Source organism: Taudactylus pleione, unplaced genomic scaffold (genome assembly GCF_031769625.1).
Source record: "Taudactylus pleione unplaced genomic scaffold, aTauple2 ptg000007l, whole genome shotgun sequence".
Classification (NCBI taxonomy): Eukaryota; Metazoa; Chordata; class Amphibia; order Anura; family Myobatrachidae; genus Taudactylus; species Taudactylus pleione.
The window spans coordinates 23,879,141-23,900,577 of NW_028284410.1; positions in this window are offsets into that span (position 1 = coordinate 23,879,141).

Here is a 21,437-nt window from a genome sequence, read left to right on the forward strand (position 1 = left end):
CCTCCCAGGCTGGCCCACTCTGCATTATGGGAGAGACATCATGACGTCTCTCCCATCACCCACTGCGGGAGCAGTCAATGAGAGTCTGTCTGACTCATTGGCTGGCTACCAAAACAAACACACAGCCGCCGGGTAGTACGAGTTTACTAGCCGGTGGCTGTGTTCGTTACTGTGTAGTGCGGACTGCACTCCATGCGGTCCGCACTACAATGACCACCTGTGTCCTGGACTGCGGTCAGCCACGCCACCCCTGCCGCCAGCCCGATGGCCCCCAGGGCATGAGCCCCGCTCGTACCCTCCTAGTTACACCAGTGCCTGCGGTTCCAGCCTGGTTCTGCAAGTTACTCCTGCCGGTCACAGTCCGGTTCTGCAAGCTATTCCTGCCATTTCCAGTCCAGTTCTGCAAGTGACTCCTGCCGGTCCCAGTCCGGCCCTGTCTAGCTGTATCTAATCCATCCATTGCCGCTACCCATCACCAAAAGCAGTTTCTTTATCAAATTACTTGAAATGGTCCCAGTCCGGTTCTGCAAGCTACTCCTGTCGGTCCCAGCACGGTTCTGCAAGTTACTCCAGCTAGACCAGTCAGGTTCCGCCTGGCTGCATCTAATCTATCCATAGTCACTACTCATCGACAAAGGCTGTTTTCAATGCTACCCAAATCTACATGAGAAAGAGCTATATACTGCCTCCACGGTTCTTGCTGTGCTCACCTGCTTCTGATCCTACACCAACGCCTGAGGCATGTAACTGTAACACATATTTGTTCAATATCTAAAGAACACTGTTTTTGTGATACCCCCCCCACCCACACAAGCAAAGCTTTACTCAAGAATTTTCATGGACACCTTCAATATTATTGTGTGAACATTGGGGATATTTGCTATATAGTATTGTGTTGACCTACAACATTAGATTGGTTTCCTCTTTGTTTTTACTTTGCATATATACATTTCGAGAAACTCCACCGCAGGAACAACTGGCCACCACTGACACCCCTACTAGGGCCACCAGTAGAGCCAGGGCGGGCACGCAGCGCATGCACCCGGCAGCCATTCGAAAGCCCAGAAGGCTCTTCATCATGACACTGTGCATAAGAAGACACTTACTAGTGAGACTACTATAGGCGGGATGCCGCTTTATACATTGTTTCACTGAATGGACATACTTTTAGCATCAAGTTAGGCTTTGCATAAGACTGTATTCAGATACCATGTTTTTTTTAATAGAAGGATGAATATAGCTCTGGGATCGCTATAGTTTTAAGGTGTTCCTAAAGAATGACTCCAAACCAGTGGCGTATCTATAATGGGTGCAGTGTGTGCGGGGCACACGGGCCCCGGTCTACTAAGGCTCCGGTGGCTGGCTAGCCGTGTTAGTCGGCTGCCGGCCACCGGAGAGAGAGGAGAGGGCCCCGCACAGGGAGTGCACACGGGCCCCCTCCTCTCTTAAGACGCCCCTGCCCCAAACCCACTCTCAAGAGGGTTCCCCCTGAGTGGGAGTATGCTGATTGACTGGAATATTACAAATGGTAATACTAATTGATCCACCTGGCAGCGAGCATTGTGACTCATACTGTTTTGTGTTGACAAAATAAAAATTTTCCATAATACTGCCACACATTTATTCAATTACCACACAAAACTACACCCGTCCCAAACAGGTCTGCATACATACCAATCAACACCCACACATCTTTCCCAACCCCTCTCCCACTCCTTTTTTGCATTTGCACGCTGTATTATCCTTTACCCTATTAAAAACCATAACAAAGTGCAAACTGGAGACCTATTTTAACTCCTTTAACATTCCCTACATGTCAAGCAGTCAAGCCAGCTTTTGTCTACATAGTCAAGCCAGCAACTCACAAGCTGTATCAACTGAACACCAACATGATGTCCACAGTAAGAGAGTAAGAGAGAGCTTACTTCCTCCAACAGACTCCTTCACCAGCACATTAAACGGGTTGGGTATGAAATACCAACAGCTTAAAAACCGCCGGTTCAAATCTCTACCCTGGAAGCCTGGCAGATGAAAATCCCAACGCCGGCTGGTAAGTATAGTTAACCCTTCCCTTGTCCCCCCCAACCCTCCCTTAGGGGCACCTAACCCTAAGACTCCGGGGGTGGTGCCTAACCCCAACCCCTCCCCTTACACCTAACCCTCCCGGGGGGTTCCTGACCCTAACCTCCCCCCAGTGGTGTCTAACCCTAACCCCCCCTTCCCATAGCCTAAACCTAACTCTCCCAGGGGGATGCCTAAACCTATGTCCCACTAGGGGTGCCTAACCTAACTCTCCCCCCTGCAGCTAACAGCTCATAACGCCCGGCTTACCTATGTTCGTTATGCGGGGCATCGGGATTTTGGCGTGGGGCTGATCGGCATCTAAATACCGATGCTTTTCTTTAGTCCCATGCTGGGCTTTCAGTGTAGGGATTCTGGCGGTTGGCATGTCGACCGCCGGCATCCTGACAACATCCCCCTTAAACAACTCAAGATTTTTGGGCAAAATTAAACTGGTGCCTATTGTGGATTATGACTGCTGGGTAACTTGCAGAATGCTGATTTAGTTACGCTGGGCTTAAAACCTAAGAACAAGAAGGAACTTAATAATAATTGCATTCACTTACTCTATTAGTGTCACACCTGAGGTTTGGATTTGGTTGGAACAGGCATGGGAAGCTCAAGAGGAGACTTGGGAGGAATGGATGAAACTGGGTGGCTTAAACCTGGACTTCCTCATGTATGATGTGAGGAGTAACTTGAACTATAGAGGATGATGGGCCCGAAGGCGAGGACAGTAAAGTAAATATCTTTATTGAACAGCAGGTTGGAAAGGAAACTGGATATATGATACTGAAGAGATGGGCAGAATCGGATTAGGACTGATGATGCTGGATTGATAGCTTGTTTGGTTTGAGACTGATATTAATGAATTGAAGAGCTTGATCATTTTGAGACCGATGTTGCTGAATTGAAGAACTTGATCAGTTTGAAACCGATATTGATGATTGAACAGCTTGATCGGTTTGCGACCAATGTTGATGAATTGAAGAACTTGATCAGTTTGAGACAGATGATGATGAATTGAAGAACTTGATCGGTTTGAGATCGATGCTGATGTATTAAATACTGGATTAGTTTGAGACCGATGATAATGAATTGCAGTACTGGATCAGTTTGAGACCGATGTTGATGAATTGCACTACTGGATCAGTTTGGGACCGATGTTGAATATATCAGATGGAACCGATGATTGGAGTATCGGATGGGACCAATGTTTGAATATATTGGCTGGAACCGATGGTGGTAGAAATGAGTAAGTCTCTGTGGTAAACCCAGACTGGACTGTTAGATGGAAAGGAGACTTGTAACCAGATTTGGAACTTTAATCACATGGACTGGAACCGTTCAGATACAAAGTACCTGGGAACTCAGCACAGAGCTGTAAATTCAGCAGAAGCGAGACGTTGTACTGGCAACAGAGGCCAATCAGGAAGGATCCATAGGGATTGGATGCTGCGATCAGCTGGCCTGGGAGCAGCGATCTGAGTGGAGGAAAAGCGAGTCCAACATGGCTGCACCCATACTGTGGTTTAGGAGGGAACTCTGGCGTGCAGCCTGTGTGCCATCATGCTGGGAAGACACGCTGTGAGCAAGGGGCTGCAGAAAGCCATCTTCATGCTCAGTGACAGGACACTGAGTGGATGGGCAGGAGCAGCACAGACAGTCCTCAGCACAAGCCAGGAGTGATGTGCAGTGTAAGCGGACCTCTGTGCTATCCAGGAGTGTTGCACAGAGAAAGCGGACCTCAACACTAGCCTGGACAAACACCGGAGTGGTAAGAAAGTGGTTCTTAAGGGCCGGAATGTGACAGCACCCCCTTTATGGGTGGCCCCTAGACACCTCTTAGGCTTATGTGGAAACTTGGCATGGAACGCCAGGATCAACTGAGGAGCATGGACATCAGAGGCAAAAGTCCAGGAACGTTCTTCTGGACCGTAGCCCTTCCAGTCGATCAAGTATTGGAGACGTCAATAAGGGATTCTAGAGTCCAGAATCTTTGCCACTTCGTATTCTGAACTTTGGGTGCTTTTGGAAGTGCTGAATGAAACTGGTTGAGTATGAGTTGTTTCAATGGAAATATGCAAGGAATTTGGTACCCTCTGGAATGGAGGTAGCTTGAATTTGAATGAAATCGGGCTGATAAAATGCTAAATGGTGAATGGGTCAATGTAGCGGGCGCAACTTTCATGGATGGAACTCTTAACTACAGGTTTCATGTAGATAGCCACACTCAAGCTCTTTGATTGAGACTGGGGACTGCTCTCCTCTTCCTGTCAGCAAACTTCTTTTACTGATCAGAAGCCTTCACCAGGGAGGAGCGGATCTCTTTCCAAATCTTGGAAAATTGCTGCAAGGTGTGGTCAGCATGTACTTTGTAAGGTGCTGCAGAACAGTTGTGGTGCCATATAAATAAAGGATAATAAATAATCTCAGGAACTCAAGGGTGAAGGCCATAAGTGGCATAAAAGGGTGTGGAACCAGAGGAAGAATGGTACAGATTGTTGTGACAATTCCGCCCAAGGAAGCTGTTCAGTCTAGTTGTCCTGAGAGGAGGAGATGTATAAACAAAGAAATGACTCCAGATCTTCGCTGACTCTTTCCGTCTGGCCATTAGACTGGTGGTGGTAGGTAGTGGAGAAATTAAGCTTGACTTGAAGAACACAAGGAATGCCAAAACTTTGCAACAAACTGCACTTCCCAGTCAGAGATGATTTCTATAGGTAGTCCATGGAGACTGAAGCTTTCTTGCATGAATAATTGATCCAACTTGGGAGAAGACGAAATACTGGTGAGGGTTATGAAGTGAGCCATCTTGCTGAACCGGTCAACTACCACCCAGATGGTGTTGAATTTGTTTGAAACCAGAAGGCCGATAATGAAGTCCATTGACAGATGTGATGTTATGGCTACAGACACTTGAGACTCCTGGGAAGAGTCAGGCTTACTAGGAAATATAAACTGAGGTGGTTTTAGGAATGTCCTTTTCATGAAATATCACTGGCACGAAATAAAAGTAAACAACATAAAGAGAAAGTAGTCCATAAAGTGGAATGCACTAATGTGTCATTGGGTACTGAAATATTAAAACATAACTTTTATTCAAAATACATTTAAACACACAAATAGTATAAAATCAGCAAAATAAAATGACAGTAAAGTAGGAAAATACTTAATTGTGGGCTGTATTATATTATTAGTGTCCCCTTCGTATAGTTAGAAACTGTATATGAATATTGTAACTATTTATTCATTATTGTATCAATTCTAGCAGTCGGCAGAATTCTCTGAGTTTAAAGAGAAGAAACTAAACAGTATTATGTTTTAGTATCAGGACTGGTCAGTTACAGAAAGACAAATGTATCTTATTAATCTACTCATTTATTAATCCTAAAATAACTGCTCCGCACAGAGCTATGAGGATTTTAAACAAGAATATTGAGAGAAAACGTTCTGCTTTCTATAACCTGTAGTTCCTATTAATCAGATCCAATTTAAGGATTCAGGAGAATATATAATCACTTAGCATCCCTTATTTCCCAGGTTAATCATCAGTACACACATCTATCACTAACTATTAAACTGCCATTAATCCTGACATCTGCCCTGCTAACTATGAATACCATCTAAAATCTGATACAATATAAAGAAATTTAGCTGTATCTTTAAAAGTGAGGATTCTACTCCGACTGCAGAGAAAGCCACTGGATCAATGATGAGATGCTTATTAGCAGATGTAGTCTCATTTTCTTGCTCCATGGAGCGAAAGAGGGCATCAGCCTTTTGGTTCTGGACCGCTGGATGAAAAGACAATTTTAAATTAAATTATGAGAAGAAGAGAGCCTATCTGGCTTGCCTCGGATTCCGACAATGGGCTGTCTTAAGTTATGAGGTTTTCATGGACTGTGAGAATGGAAATGGGATACACAATTTGCAGTAAAGATGATTGGAATGCAGAACCTCTTTTACTTGACAGTAATGTTTCTCCAGATCATTGGCGAATATAAGAATATCATCAAGATAGACAACAGGTTTGTACAACAGATCATGGAAGATCTCATTAACATAGTGCTGGAAAACTGCGGGAGCATTGCTAAGACAGAAGGGCTTAACAAGTTACTTGTAGTGACTGTCGCGGGTGTTAAATGTGGTCTACCACTCGCCACCTTCCCGAATTCATAAGATTATATGCTCCTCACAAGTCCAGTTTGGTCAAAAAGGTGGTTCCACTGACTCGGTCAAAGAGTCCTGTGATCAGAGGGAGAGGATAGTGAATATTAATAGTGATGTCATTCAGACCTCTGTAGTCAATGCAGGGCGCAAACTTCCATCCTTTTTTTAATGAAAAAGAAGCCCGCACCAGCAGGAGAGGTGCAAGGCTGGATGAACCCTTTTTCCAAATTCTCTTGGATATAGTCAGTCATGGCCTTTGTTTTTAGGAGCGATAGTGTATAAATTCACCCGCTGGGAGGAGATTTCCCTGAGATTAAATCAATTGGACAATCTCATTCATGGTGAAGAGGAAGTACATTAGCACCAGCTTCACTGAAAAGATCAGTGAATTCTTGATAAGGAGGAGTATCCGGATAAGACGGTACTGCAGAGCATACTGGAAGAACTTTTTGGTGACAAGAACAGAAGCAGGAAGATTCCCAGGCGGTAATTTGTGAGGCACTCCACTCAATTTAAGGATTATGCAGACAGAGCCAGGTTAAGCCCAGAACTATGGAATGCGAAGCCCTCGGTATGACAAGAAAACTTAAAAGTTCAGAGTGCAGAGCTCCAATCTTGACTTGCAGAGGCTGAGCCTGAAGGGTAATTGTACCCCCTAGGATGCGGCTTCCATCAAACGCTGTGAGGTAGATAGGATGAGTCAGACTCTCGGTTAGTAATGCCCACCGCTGGACTAATTCAGATGTGACGAAGTTGCCAGCTGCGCCTGAATCCATCAGAGCAGAGACTTGCTTGAAGTGCTTGGCCACTTGAAGAGTAACTAAGAGACTGCAATTGGTTTTCTTTGGAGAGGAATGAACTACTCCTAACTTATCCTCTCCTTGTCAAGTTAGGAGCTGGAGCTTCCCAGATGCTTGGGACAATTGTTGAGCTAATGAGAAGGAGCGGCACAGTATAGACAGATTCTCAGACTGTTGCCTTCAGCTTTCTTCCTGTGTTAGGCGAGAACAGTTGATTTGCATTGGTTCCTCTTTGTAAGGAGAAACTGACTGAGGCAAGACTGTTGCCCGAGGCTTAGGATGAATTAATCTCCCCCTATCAGTAGCTCGGTTTTTAAAACGTAAGTCCACCTTGGTGCACAAAGAGATCAAGTGCTCTAACTTGTCCGGGAGATCACAAGTAACAAGAACATCTTTTTTTTTTTAAATCTATTTTATTGTAAGACTGCAATAAACATTACAAAATAGCAGTCAAGAAGTAATATGACATTAAAAGGTAGACAGCTATAATCCATAACAGAGTCCATGAAGAACGTAGAGTCACAAAACCACAAAACAATTATAATAAGGCTGTCAAAATCAAACAAAATAATTTAGCTGTGTAATCCGAGTACCGTAAAAATTATAAAAATTTCTTCCTCTCTTTTTTTTTTCAAAAGGGGGGAGCACCTGTAGACAAAATTTCTTCATTATACCAAGCTATAAATTTGACTGCAACACGGAGCGTATCTTTGACCTGAGAGGGCAATGGGGAGCCAAGTGGCAAAAAACTTCTCTGCCCCTTTATCTTTATTAAGAGATAATTCCAACCAGTCCATAAGGAACAAATACGATATTCTAGGTTGTAAAAGACTGGGCGTCAGAGTTTCAGCAGAGATCCATTGAGATAAAATGGTTTTCTTTGCAGCTGCTGCAATCTTTGCTAATAGCTGACGGGCACCTTTAGGGGGACAAGATGACCCAGACTTTGGCAGAAGATCCCACATAGCCCACTCAGGTGATAATTCAAAACCAATTACCAGGTTTTCATTCCAACCAGCCAGATTGGACAGATATCTGACAGAAAATTGTATAGTGGATGCCCAGCTTTAGAGTAAACTCTCTATATTTATGATGCAAAATGGATGTAGGAAACAGGATATAACTTCTCCTTCAACAGCATCAGTAGAAGGAATAGTAGCATCAGATAGAGAGTCTAGGAAGACCTTTGCAGATGTTAGGGAATCAAAAAAGTGCTGTTTGCTGTTATACAAGATCCTCAATTTTGCAGGATACATTAATGCAAATTTTAAACCTAGATCAAATAACGCCTTGCAGATAGGGGAAAACTCCCTTCTTCTCATCGCCACTTGATACAAGAAATCTTGAAACAACAATAATTTATGTCCTTGGTGCATAAGTCCTTCAGACTTGCGGTAGGCATCAAGAATGCGGGTCTTGTCCAGGTAGTTCAGCATCTTCATTATGACGGGGCAGTCACTGATCAGAGGAGCGATCAGGACCTGTGCAGTGAACTCGCTCATTGATGAGAGTGGTAGAGGAGGTGGAGCAGTTGAGCTCAGAGGGTAACCAATGAGAGACCAAGTCCATGAGATTTTTGTTTTACAGACTCTGGTAAGCCTATAAGGCGCAGGTTGCTGCTGCGATTTCAGTTCTCCAAGTTATCTAGTTTATCTTGCATAGCAGAAATCGCTGATTCCTGTTTGCGGATTATGCTTTGTGCCTCTGTTAGCTCATCTTCAACATTGGAGATACGCTGTTCTGCCTCTGTGAAGCATCGGCCATGTTCCTTAAATTGTGACATTGCAGAATCTATAGCTTCTTTGAGGCCAGCCAGTTTTTTATCTAGCAAAGGAGAGAGAAGCTCGGATATTTCTTGAGCCTTAGTTACCGAAGCAGTGCTAAATTGAGTCGAGTTAGAGACTCCATCCAGAATGTTATCGTGGGGGGTGAAGTTTGAGAGCAAGGAGATGAGGATGAAGCTGCAGTTTTGTCTTTCCCCTTAGCAGTTTGAACTTTAGGCACACGCTGCAGTCTGGCCACAAACTTCTCCATAATATAGTAGGATGGAGTGTAATTGATTCAAGGACCACTAGAGGGAGCTCCAGATAACCCAAATATAGATAATGAATCGAAGCCTGGATTATAGGCAATGAAAACAGGCTTTAAACTTTGGGGAGAGGAGAAGGGAGCCTTGGGTGTGGGAAGGTAGCCAAACAGTTCCACAGTGTAGGCAGCAAGGAGAGGAGACTGTGGAGGAAGGTAAGTGCTGTGTGGAACAGTCTGGCCAGTTTTCAAAATGGCGGCCACCGGAGATACAGCACAAAGATGAAGCTGCACAGTAAGGGGTCAGCCTGGGGAAGGTAGCCAAGTGTCCCGCTGACCTCTCAAGGCAGGCGGGTATACAGACAGTCGCTGATGGAGGGAGAGGCAAGAATGTGCCTGGCCGCAATCCAAGATGGCGGCCGCGGGCGGTGTTGCTTTCTCTGTGCAGCTGGACTTCAGTATGGAGGCAGTTCGGGGGCCGGGGCATACACCGCTCTTATCCGCAGTATCCCAGAGACCCTTGGATGGCTTGGGGAGTCCAGGAAACATCTCCAAACTGTGTTGTAGTGCGGTGGGAGAGACGCTGTGGGAGCCCTGTAAAAGTGCGACCAGTCAGTTAGGTCCACCCACCGGAAGCCCAACAAGAACAGCTTTAAGTTTGTCAGATAGGCCATTCCAGAAGGCTGCATAGGATGCTCAATCATTCGAAGAGAGTTCTGATGCCAGTATTTGAAACTGCACCAGATACTGGCCTACAGAATTTGAACCCTGGCGCAGACGTAGGTCTGAAGATGCAGATGACACTCTCTCAGGCTCATTGAAGATTCGGCAGAATGCTGTGACGAATTCCTTGTAAGATGTTAGGATGGGATCCAATCTTTCCCATAAGGGTGAAACTGTCACGACCAAGGTTTCTCAGCATGGTGGTCGACAGGTAATATCTGTGAGGTCGTTGTGGTGGGGGGCGTCTGGCGGTGGAGCTGGTGTTTGGCGAGGGGCATTGGCTGCGCGTGGTTCTGTGCGGGCACATTGTCACTCTGGTCTGGTGAGGCCTGGCGGTGTTTCCATCCTGCCCGGCATGGGTGCCGCCATCTTGCCTCCGGCCATGTGATTCAGTTGTCCAATCCTGGTGGGTCATGTGCTCTCTCTGGCCAGTCATGGTGCGGCACTTGGTATTTAGGGAGGTCCAGAGCCTGCCTTCATTGCCAGTGCAACGTGTTTCTCAGCGACAGCTGAGAGAGAGTTCCTGTGCTCGTTACCTGCCTCCTTGGAAACGCTACCTAGCCTGCTTACCGTGTCTGCTCCAACCACTGGACTTAACCTTCCTCCAACCGCTGGACCCTCCATTTACCTTCCTCCTGCCTGAGTACCTGAGTCTGCTGTCACCCTGCACTTTACCTCCACTTACACTCTGCTGGATTATATCTCCTCTGCCTGCATATCATTTCAGCTCACCATACCTGCATACTGGACTGTTCCCTGCCTGTCACTATCTGGACATTCTCACATTTGCTTCACTACAGTGCACTTCAGTGCTTTGCCTGGACTTTTACTTTTGCCATATTCATGTCTACTAAACCACTCATTAAAAGTTCCACATTTTCCATTTAAATCTGCTTCTGTGTCTTCTCCTATCACCACCCAGGGTCCACAACAAAACCAGAACTTCACAGTTTGCACTGGCCCCATGTATCCGGCCATGGAACAGGAGTCTAGAGTGGATTTATTCCGGTGTATTGCTGCCCGTTTCGAAAACCTGGAAGCTATGCAGCACCAAATGGCTCCGTTTCTACAGATGTCTAAATGACAAGATAATCTGCAAACCTTGTTATCCACCCCTGGGGTATCAGTAACTGCACCTGTTCCTGGAAATACAGGGAACAGGGTATCCCCCCATTTACATCTTCCTATGCCAAGCAAATTTGATGGCAACCCTAAGCTCTGTCGTGGGTTACTGAATCAGTGTGATAAACACTTCAACTTACAGCCTGATAACTTTACCACTGCAAGAACTAAAGTGGCATACATCGTGTCTCTGTTGTCCGGCCCTGGATTGGGCTTCCCCAATCTGGGAGCGTTCAGATTCATTGCTGGTTAACTATGCGGACTTTGTATAATCATTCAGGAGGATTTTCGATGAACCTGGAAGCACCGTGTCAGCATCGTCCAGTATCATGACCCTGAGACAAGGAATCCGTCCTGTCAGCCAATATGCCGTACAGTTTCAAATTTTGGCATCAGAGTTCAAGTGGAATGAGGAAGCCCTTACCTCAGCCTTTTGGCATGGACTTTTGGACTAACTAAAGGATGATCTGGTCACCCGTGAGCTTCCCACTAACCTAAACGAGATGATTTCACTCTACAACAAGATTAACCTGCGCTTCAGAGAACATCAGGCTGAAAAGCATAGAACTGACCGGCAAAGGTCTTCTACTCCTCCCTTGCCTACCCGTCCATCCCCTTCCCCTATAGAGGAAGAGCCCATGCAGGTGAACCAGACCCATCTCTCCAAAGAGGAACGTCAGAGAAGGATACTAAAAAACCTCTGCCTATACTGTGGAGATTCGGGTCACCTGGTGGCCTCCTGCTCCTGTAAATCGGGAAATGCCTGTTCCTAACTGACCCTGGGGACATCAAGTTAGGAGTTATGAGCCCGTCCCCAAATACTAAAGATTTCATAATTGTCTTAGCTATTGATCCCAAGCCTGAACCTATCTTCGTTACTGCTCTACTGGATTCTGGAGTAGCCAGAAATTTTATGACCTCCAGCTTAGATGACAAACTACAGATTCCTTGTTCATCTCTTAATCACACAATTTCCCTGACCTCTGTAGATGGATGGCCTCTAGCTAATGGAGTGGTCACCAAAAAAACTCAACCAGTACTAGTCCGTATTGGAGCACTCCATTCCGAGTCTTTAAAGTTCCTTGTGATACCTGAAGCTTCCCAAGAAATCATTTTAGGACTACCCTGGTTACGCCAGCATAATCCCAGGATAGACTGGTGAACAATGCAAATTCTTTCATGGGGGGCTGACTGTCAGAAATCCTGTCTTCCCAAGATGCAACCTTCAAGGAAAACAAATTCATTAATATCACCAGCAATTCCTAAGGAGTACCAGATGTTCACCGATGTTTTTTCACAACAATAGGCGAATGTCTTACCTCCTCACAGAGAATGGATTGTCCAATCGATCTGTTGCCTGACAAGATGCCACCTCGTGGTCGCACCTATCCTCTATCCTTGCCAGAGACCAAAGCTATGTCCGAATACATCCAGGAGATCCTAGCGAAAGGATTTATTCATCCCTCCACCTCTCCTGCCGGAGCTGGGTTCTTTTTTGTCGGCAAGAAGGACGGTGGCTTAAGACCTTGTATAGACTACCGGGGCTTTAACAATATAACGGTCAAGAATCAATATCCACTTCCATTGATCACTGAGTTGTTCAACAGGCTTAAAGGGTCCATCATATTCTCAAAGTTAGATCCGAGAGGGGCCTATAATCTCATCCGTATTCGCGCAGGTGATGAATGGAAGACCACCTTTAATACCAGAGATGGACATTTTGAATACCTTGTGATGCCCTTTGGGTTGTGCTGTCTTTCAGGGCTTTGTTAATGAAATTTTCCGGGACTTGTTATATGTCTCAGTTGTTATCTACCTGGACGATATACTGATTTTTTGTCTTCCTTAGTGGAACATCATAAACATGTGAAGGAAGTATTATCCCGTCTGAGGAAGAACCACCTCTATTGCAAATTGGAGAAATGTTTCTTTAGTGTACCCAGTGTGCCATTCTTTGGTTACGTCATCTCTGGCTCCAGTCTAGAAATGGACCCCAAGAAGATGCAGGTGATTTTGGATTGGTACCGACTTCAAACCTTGAAAGCCATCCAGAGACTGCTTGGGTTCGCCAACTACTATAGACGCTTTATCAAGGGATTCTTGTCGTTGATGGCTCCCATTACAGCCCTGATTCGTAAAGGCGCTAATCCTGCCCTATGGTCACCTGAGGCAGAAACAGCCTTCCAGCTTTTAAAACAAGCCTTTATTTCTGCTCCAGTTCTACGACAACCAGATCTGGATAGGCCTTTTTTATTGGAAGTGGATGCGTCATCAGAAGCTGTGGGAGCAGTCCTATCCCAGCGTTATGAAGACAATCAAGTTCATCCCTTTGGGTTCTTCTCCAAGAAATTCTCTCCTGCCGAAAGAAATTATGCTACAGGTGAACAAGAACTCTTGGCAACTCGATGGTGACTGACAGCACGCCCCCTTTGGTGGGCGTGCCGGGGGCATGGCAGCCAGACGGAGGCGTTCCCATGGGAACGCCTACCGTCTGAGTCCGGCCCCACTGACATCAGTAATGATGTCAGTGGGAGTGACTTTGGCTCTGATAGAGCCAAAATCACTCCTGGGCTTGCGGCAGCGAGACCCTACCGCAAGGGTCTCATCGCAAGCCAGATGGTCGTGATGGTCTTGACCATCGCGACCATCATCATGGACACTCGCATAAGCTGTGGGTGGTAACCCACAGCTATGCGAGCGTCCATAAGGCCGCTCCACATTTAAATAGGACGGCCCTGATTCAGAGCGAGCGTTCTGCTCAGAGCGTTCAGCTCTGAATCAGGGCCTCTGACCTTCCGGTCTGGAGCCCTTAATCAGAAAGTGGATGCTCTGTCTAGATCCCTCCTCTATGACGACAATTCGGAGATCCAACGTAATGCCCCTGTCTTGGAGTCAAGAGTGTTCGCCACCATACAGTTACAGCCTCCTACTGGGAAGACTTTTGTGGCCCCAGATTTAAGGAAGCAGCTCCTCACCTGGGCTCATTCCTCTTGCTTTGCAGGCCACTCAGGTACTCGGAAGACTCTGGAACTTTTAAAGAGGCTACTGGTGGCCATCCCTGAAGGCTGATGTATTAGTTTATTTCTTCATGTACCTCCTGTGCCCAGCATAAGTCTTCACGTCAAGCTCCAGCTGGTGAGTTGTTGCCATTACCTATTCCATCATGTCCATGGACGCATCTCTCCATGGACTTCGTAATGGATCTAATGAGCTCTCAGGGTTACACTACCATCTGGGTCGTAGTAGACCGATTTTCGAAAATGGTCCATTATGTACCTCTAAAGAAACTGCCTACTGCTACTGACTTGGCTCACCTGTTCATCCAACACATATTCCATCTCCATGGTCTTCCTACCGAAATAGTTTCTGAACGAGGTGCTCAATTTGTAGCAAGATTTTGGAGGGCCCTATGTTCTGTTCTACAAGTAAAACTAAACTTATCCACGGCTTATCATCCACAAAGCAATGGATCCACAGAGAGGGTTAATCAAGACCTTGAGACCTTCCTGAGGATTTTTATGTCATCTTCTCAAGACAATTGGTCTGTATTGCTACCGTGGCCTGAATTTGCACATAATGCCTCCTATCATTCTTCTACAAACCAAACTCCATTCCAAGTTGTTTACAGCCTTCATCCTCGGGTTCCTGAATTTCAAAGCTTGCCTGTCCTTGATGTACCAGCCGTGGAGGATACTGTACAGGGATTTGCATCTATTTGGACTCAGGTACATACTGACTTGGAGAAGGCGTCCTCTCGCTACAAACTTCAGGCAGATAAAAAGCGTAGGAAGGTGCTACGTATGCAAGTTGGAGACCAAGTCTGGTTGTCCACCTGAAACCTACCGCTCAGAGTACCATCAATGAAATTTGCTCCACATTTTATCGGACCCTTCTCCATCATTGAAATCATCAACCCTGTGGCTTATCGCCTTCAGTTGCCCCCTTATCTGAAAGTCCCCAATTCTTTTCATATTTCCCTACTTAAACCCCTGGTGCTGAACAAATTCCACAGAGTTCTCCCTGTTCCCCCTCGTCTCCAGACTGAGAGAGGCATGGAGTTTGAGGTCTCCCAGGTCCTGGATTCTCGTGTACGCAGAGGGCAATTGCAATACCTGTTGGACTGGAGGGGTTATGGCCCGGAGGAGCGCTGTTGGACCGATGCCCAAGACATCCATGCTCCTGCACTCATCAAGAAGTTCCATGCTGCCCATCCTGAGTGAGTGTCCTGAGGTCACTCATAAAGGGGGGGTACTGTTACGACCAAAGTTTCTCGGCATGGTGGTCGACGGGTAATACCTGTGAGGTAATTGTGGTGGGCGGCGTCTGGCGGTGGAGATGGTGTTTGATGAGGCCTGGCGGTGTTTCCCTTCCTTCCGGCATGGGCGCCGCCATCTTGCCTCTGGCCATGTGATTCAGTTGTCCAATCCTGGTGGGTCATGTGCTCTCTCCGGCCAGTCACAATGCGGCACTTGGTATTTAGGGAGGTCCAGAGCCTGCCTTCATTGCCAGTGTAACGTGTTTCTCAGCGACAGCTGAGAGAGTTCCTGTGCTCGTTACCTGCCTCCTTGGAAATGCTACCTAGCCTGCTACAACTGCTGGCTAGGTAGCATTTCAACCCTCCATTTACCTTCCTCCTGCCTGAGTACCTGAGTCTGCTGTCACCCTGCACCTTACATCCACTTACACTCTGCTGGATTATATCTCCTCTGCCTGTATATCATTTCAGCTCACCATACCTGCATACTGGACTGTTCCCTGCCTGTCACTATCTGGACATTCTCCCATTTGCTTCACTACAGTTGCCAAGTGCACTTCAGTGCTTTGCCTGGACTTTTACCATATTCATGTCTACTAAACCACTCATTAAAAGTTCCACATTTTCACTTAAATCTGCTTCTGTGTCTTCTCCTATCACCACCCTGGGTCCACAACAAAACCAGAACCTCACAGAAACCCAGTCTAAGGCGGATCCAGATAATAGGGAGATATATGCCACACGGGTATGGTCTGTAGGAAAATTGCTGGGTTGGAGCTCAAACTGTATTTCACATTGATTTGGGGAGCCCCTGCAATTTTGTGGGTTCCCATCAAATTTTGCAGGCGTTGGAATGTGCAGACGAGGTGCAGCTGATGAAACTGAAACCAAAGAAATTGTAATGGATGAAGAGGCAGCTCCTGAACCTCTAAGAGTGGATTGGATGTTATCCGGCCAGTTAGTCAGTTCTTGGAGGAACTCAACTACCTGACCCTGTGCCACCTCTTGGTGTTCTATGCGAGCAACAAGATCATGTGTAAACCCAGCAGCTTGTGCCCCATTCTCCGCTGGATCCATAGTGCCAGTACAAACTGTCACACCTGAGGTTTGGATTTGGTCGTAACAGGCTTAGGAGGCTGAAGAGGAGACTTTGGAGGTGAGGATGAAACTGGGTGGCATGAACCAGGACTTCCTGGTTCATGTATGATGTGAGGAGTAATATGAACTGTAGAGGATGATGGTCCCGAAGGCGAGGACAGTAAATGTCTCTATTGAACAGCAGGTTGGAATGGGAACTGGATATATGATACTGAAGAGATGGGCAGAATTGGATTAGGACTGATGATACTCAATTGAGAGCTTGATCGGTTTGAGAACGATATTAATGAATTGAAGAACTATCATTTTGAGACCAATGATGAATTGAAGGACTTAGGCCCTCATTCAGAGCCGCTCGTTAACAGCAGTATGCACGTTGCGTTCCGATGTTGAGAAAGCGCGCATGCGTCGGTGTAACACTGCGCATGTGCGTACGGCATATTGCGAGTTTTTTTTGTCTCGTTCGTCAAATTGCATACAGGAAGTGACATGTCAAATGTGATTGACAGAACAGGGCGTTTTTGGGCGTTGACGGGGTGGAGATGGAAAAACGCTGGCGTGGCGAGGCGTTTTTTGGGCGTACATACATTATCTGATGCGAACGTCAAATGTGTTCGTACCAAGTCATACGTCACTGGATGATCCGCTTTCCCTTCAAAATGCTCGCACAGCTTTGGGTCTGGATTACTCGACCACATTGGCGATGGCCTTCTCCTCCACGATGTTTCATCGATTAATCACGGCTTGTCAGTTAAACAATCAGTTTTGTATTGAAAACCAGCTCGTAATGTGTTTGGAAAACAGTTTTTTTGGTTAGCACAAAACCGTACGCAGGTGGAAATCATAGCTGCTAATTTCAGGTTTACACAATCAATTCGCGTACATTTGTTGGTCTTTTTTTTTGGGTTGATATTTGGTTTTTGTGCTATTCTAACAATAATGTCATCATGTTTGTGTGTATTATTCCAATTTGAATTTGTCGGCCGAAGTTGCATCCTTATGTAAATTTTAAAGTGTTCCTTAAAGTGCCCTTTTTTTTTTATTCAACTTTTCATTTTTTTGGTGCTCGTTTTTGCCTTGTGGGCCTGGATTAAATGTAAACCATTTCTAAAATAATGTCAGAATACAATGTCGAACACTTTTTGACAATTTATTGGAAAATAAAATCAATTTCTGGCACATTTTTGGCCCAAACATTTTTGGCAGTGTTATTCCTAAAAAAAATATAATTTGTGCAAACATAAAAGGTATGGAAACTTAAATCAAAAAATGTAAAACAATTCACAAGAAAGGAGAGGGAAGTTTTGGCCAGAAAGGAATATGGGGCAAGCACAGAAGGAGTGTGGGAAAAGTAGCCAGTGCTGTCAACGTTTTTTCCCCCGTTTGGCTGGGGGAGGGAGGGCGCCAGACCGGGTCAGAGATGTCATCGGGCTGGCCCGTCCAGAGGCAGATGTTGTATACTCTAGACTAGGCACAGGGCTAGGCACATTTGGAGGATTGGCTGATGTTGTGCCAGAGGTGGAGGATCCTGATGTTCCGGCAGGAAGGGAGGTCGGCTCCACCATGTGCTGGCGAACGAGCTGCTCCAGGGCATTGGCGATGCGGATGTTGGCCCTGGTATTTTCCGCCAGGGCCTGACCAATGGTCACGTTGGACGCAGCATTTTGCTCCAGGGCCTCAGCCACCCGTACCAGACTGGCGTCCATCCTCTGCAGAATCTCCGTATGGAAATCCGATTTAAAATTGAGTTCTGTGAGGAGGGCCACTGCCTGCGAGGGGGATTGCCCTGGACTAGCTTCTGCAGGGTCCTCAGCCGGATGTACTGGTTCCTCCCCTGCAGAGCCAGCAGAAATTTTGCGGCCAAGGCTCCCCTCTGAAGCAGACTCATCCGCCTGTGTCTGTTTGAAAAATGAGAAAAGAGTCACATTAGAATCTACATATTGGCACAATAACATTTCAGAGTTGGTGACATCACAATATTTACCTGGGACAACATGAGGAGCCGCAAAGTCTGGCATGTCCGTATCCATGTTGGACACGCCAAACACCTCCACAGCCTGCACACACCCCTGTGTCAGCTCTTCTAAATCATTCAACTCCAATGACACAGGGGTGGGACCCCCACCTGTCCCCCTTGCATGCCTAGCCCTGTCCGCCATTTTTTGTTTCAGGCGATATTTGAAGTCGCTCCATCTGTGGGTGAAAAAGGAACCATTATTCTGGTTTTTTGGGGGGTTTTGGTTTTAGGGGGGTCAAGTTTTTACTTACCGCCGTTTGACATCCCGGGCTAGACGGACATAATCACCCACCCTATTGACAGCACTGGCTATCTCCTCCCACATTTTCCACTTCTGGCTTACACCCATATTCCTGTCTGCCTGTGGCAGGATGTCCACACACTTCTGAACCAAAACCTCCATCTCCTTTCTTGTGAATTGTGGCTGCCTTTTCTTTTTCCCTACTTTGCCCGGAATACTGGGCCAGGCAGCCTCTTCCATGTCAACCTCCTCACCTATTTGTTTAAACGTTGAGAAATTTAAGCTTGACAACTTGCACTATATTATGTTTCAAAATAATCCTTGTTTGGAAATGCATGAAATACTTACCGGCAGACACTTGGCCATTGTTTCCCTGGTCTGTAGCCATTTCTTATCTCCCAACAAGAAATACACCAGAACGTTTTTTTTTGGTCGTGACGTATTTATACATGCGTCCTTATTTTTCGTCCGCATCATTCATTGTGCAATCCTATGATCCCTCATTAATTTGTGCGGGAAAATAAACACTATTTATGGCTTGGGGCGTCTCGAGTCGAGGTGGCGGTTGTTGGTTGTTGGAGGTTACGTTGGTCGGAGTGGATTGTTGGCGGGATTTGGATTTGGCATTGTTTGGAGTGGTTTTTGGTTTGTCTTTTTGGAGTTTTATTTTCCGTTCGCTTTTTTTGCTGTGGTTGTTTTCTTTGTCGTGGTTTTTTTTGGTAAGTTTTTGCCCGTCTTACTTTTGTTCACTTTGTGTCTCCTTCTTTTTGTGAAGTTTGGCTCGTTAATTTCTTTAAAAATCTCCTTTGTTAGGTTTCTTTTGGCTCTGCCCCAACGACCTTTTTATCCGGTGACTTATATATCCTCTATTGGTAAGTTTATATTTTCCCTTGTTTATTAAATGGTCATGTTTTTTATAACGCAACTTTGTTTGACCTTACACTTTTAAACTTAGGTTTTGTGATTCCGAAATGTATGAACTAATTTGTTCATTTTTATCTGCGTATTTTTTGCCTTGTATTTGCGAATTAATTAGCGCATTTTTAGCCTTGTATTTGCGAATTAATTAGCGCATTTTTATCTCCGTATTTTTTGCCTTGTATTTGCGAATTAATTAGCGGATTTTTATCTACGTATTTTTTGCCTTGTATTTGCGAATTAATTAGCGCATTTTTATCTACGTATTTTTTGCCTTGTATTTGCGAATTAATTAGCGCATTTTTATCTGCGTATTTTTTGCCTTGTATTTGCGAATGAATTAGCGCATTTTTATCTCCGTTATTTTTGCCTTGTTTTTGCAAATTAATTAGCGCATTTTTATCTGCTTATTTTGTACCGTGAAATTGGTTGAGATTTCCCTTTAGCAATTTTTTTAAACATTTGGGCCCAAATTGAGGTAGTCTGCACACTGTCGTTTTGCTCTTTGCCCAAATGTGTGTTTCTCCCCTTTTCTGTTTTGTCTTGCACCCAATCTAGATTCCTTAATGCCCACCCTAAATTGTTGCATTATTTGTTATTATTTATAGGTTGGGAAAATCATGACAATACCCCGGCATGTAAGCATCATTGGATTGTATCGTCAAGCTAAGTAATTTTTCAATTATTTTTGGGCAAAAAAACCTTACATTCAATTCTTGCCATTTCAGGTTGATCTTGGTCGGATTGTTCTGGCCATGCTCCCGGAATCCAACCAACCTCAATCTCGTCCCAGGCGTAGGCATCGTAGGCGTGCAAGGCCCCAGATATATCGAACACGTGTCACCCTTTTTGGAATGCCCGATGATGAGGTGTTAAGACGCTACCGTCTTCCGCCCCAAATCATCATAGACACTCTCTCATTAATAGAGAGTGATCTTGAGCGGCAAATTGACAGTCCTACAGCAATACCACCACTTACGCAATTTATGGCGGTGTTACATTTCTGTGCCTCAGGATCGTTTCAAACAACGGTGGGAATAGTGGCGGGAATCTCACAATCCTCCTTTTCCCGGATCCTGAGGGCAGTGATGGAGGCCCTTTTCAAGCACCTCCATCATTTTATTAAAATGCCTTTGGATATGGGTGCCCTTAGTGTGGCCAAGGCCAATTTTTACCAAATAGCTGGCTTCCCACACATCATAGGGGTTGTGGATGGTACTCACATACCACTTCAGCCTCCAGCATGGCTGGAGGCCATATTTCGCAACCGGAAACACTATCACTCACTGAATGTAATGGTGGTATGTGATGCCTCCCTCCAGATCCTGTCCCTGAATGCAAAATTACCCGGAAGTGCACATGACTCATTCGTCATCTGGCAATCAGGGATATGGTACAAATTAAACAACCTACAAGCTGGTGATGCGTGGCTTCTGGGTAAGTGGAAACCTTTAGTACATAACAATGTTAAGCTTGATACACAGTGATCCTGATGTTGTCACTTCTTTTTCACAGGACGCCCTGGCTGCTAACTCCTTATTTGGCTCCCACACCAGGGCCACAAAGTAATTTTAATGCCACACTTACAGCCACCAGGCAAGTGGTGGAGCGCTGTATCGGCCTTTTAAAAGGCCGATTCAGATGCCTCCACCGCTCTGGTGGCGAGCTCATGTATTTGCCGGATATGGTTTCGAAAATTGTGGTCCTGTGTGGGATATTTCACAACATCGCCATAAGGAGTGGTGTCCCAATGCAGCCAGAGGATGCCTTGCCTGAGGATGGCCCCCCCGAGGTTGGTCGGAAGTCAGTATGTGGGGGGGCCATATGCGATGATGTGGTGGCCAGATATTTTAGGTAATTATTGGCAACAAAAAAGTTTTTAGACACAATGTGGTAAGGATTTTTGGAGACCATCTAATTAATTTGTTTTTTGTTTCACATCTTCTGTTTGATTTCATAATCTTTGGGACTCAAATGATGACTACTTCCTGCTACCCAAAAAAA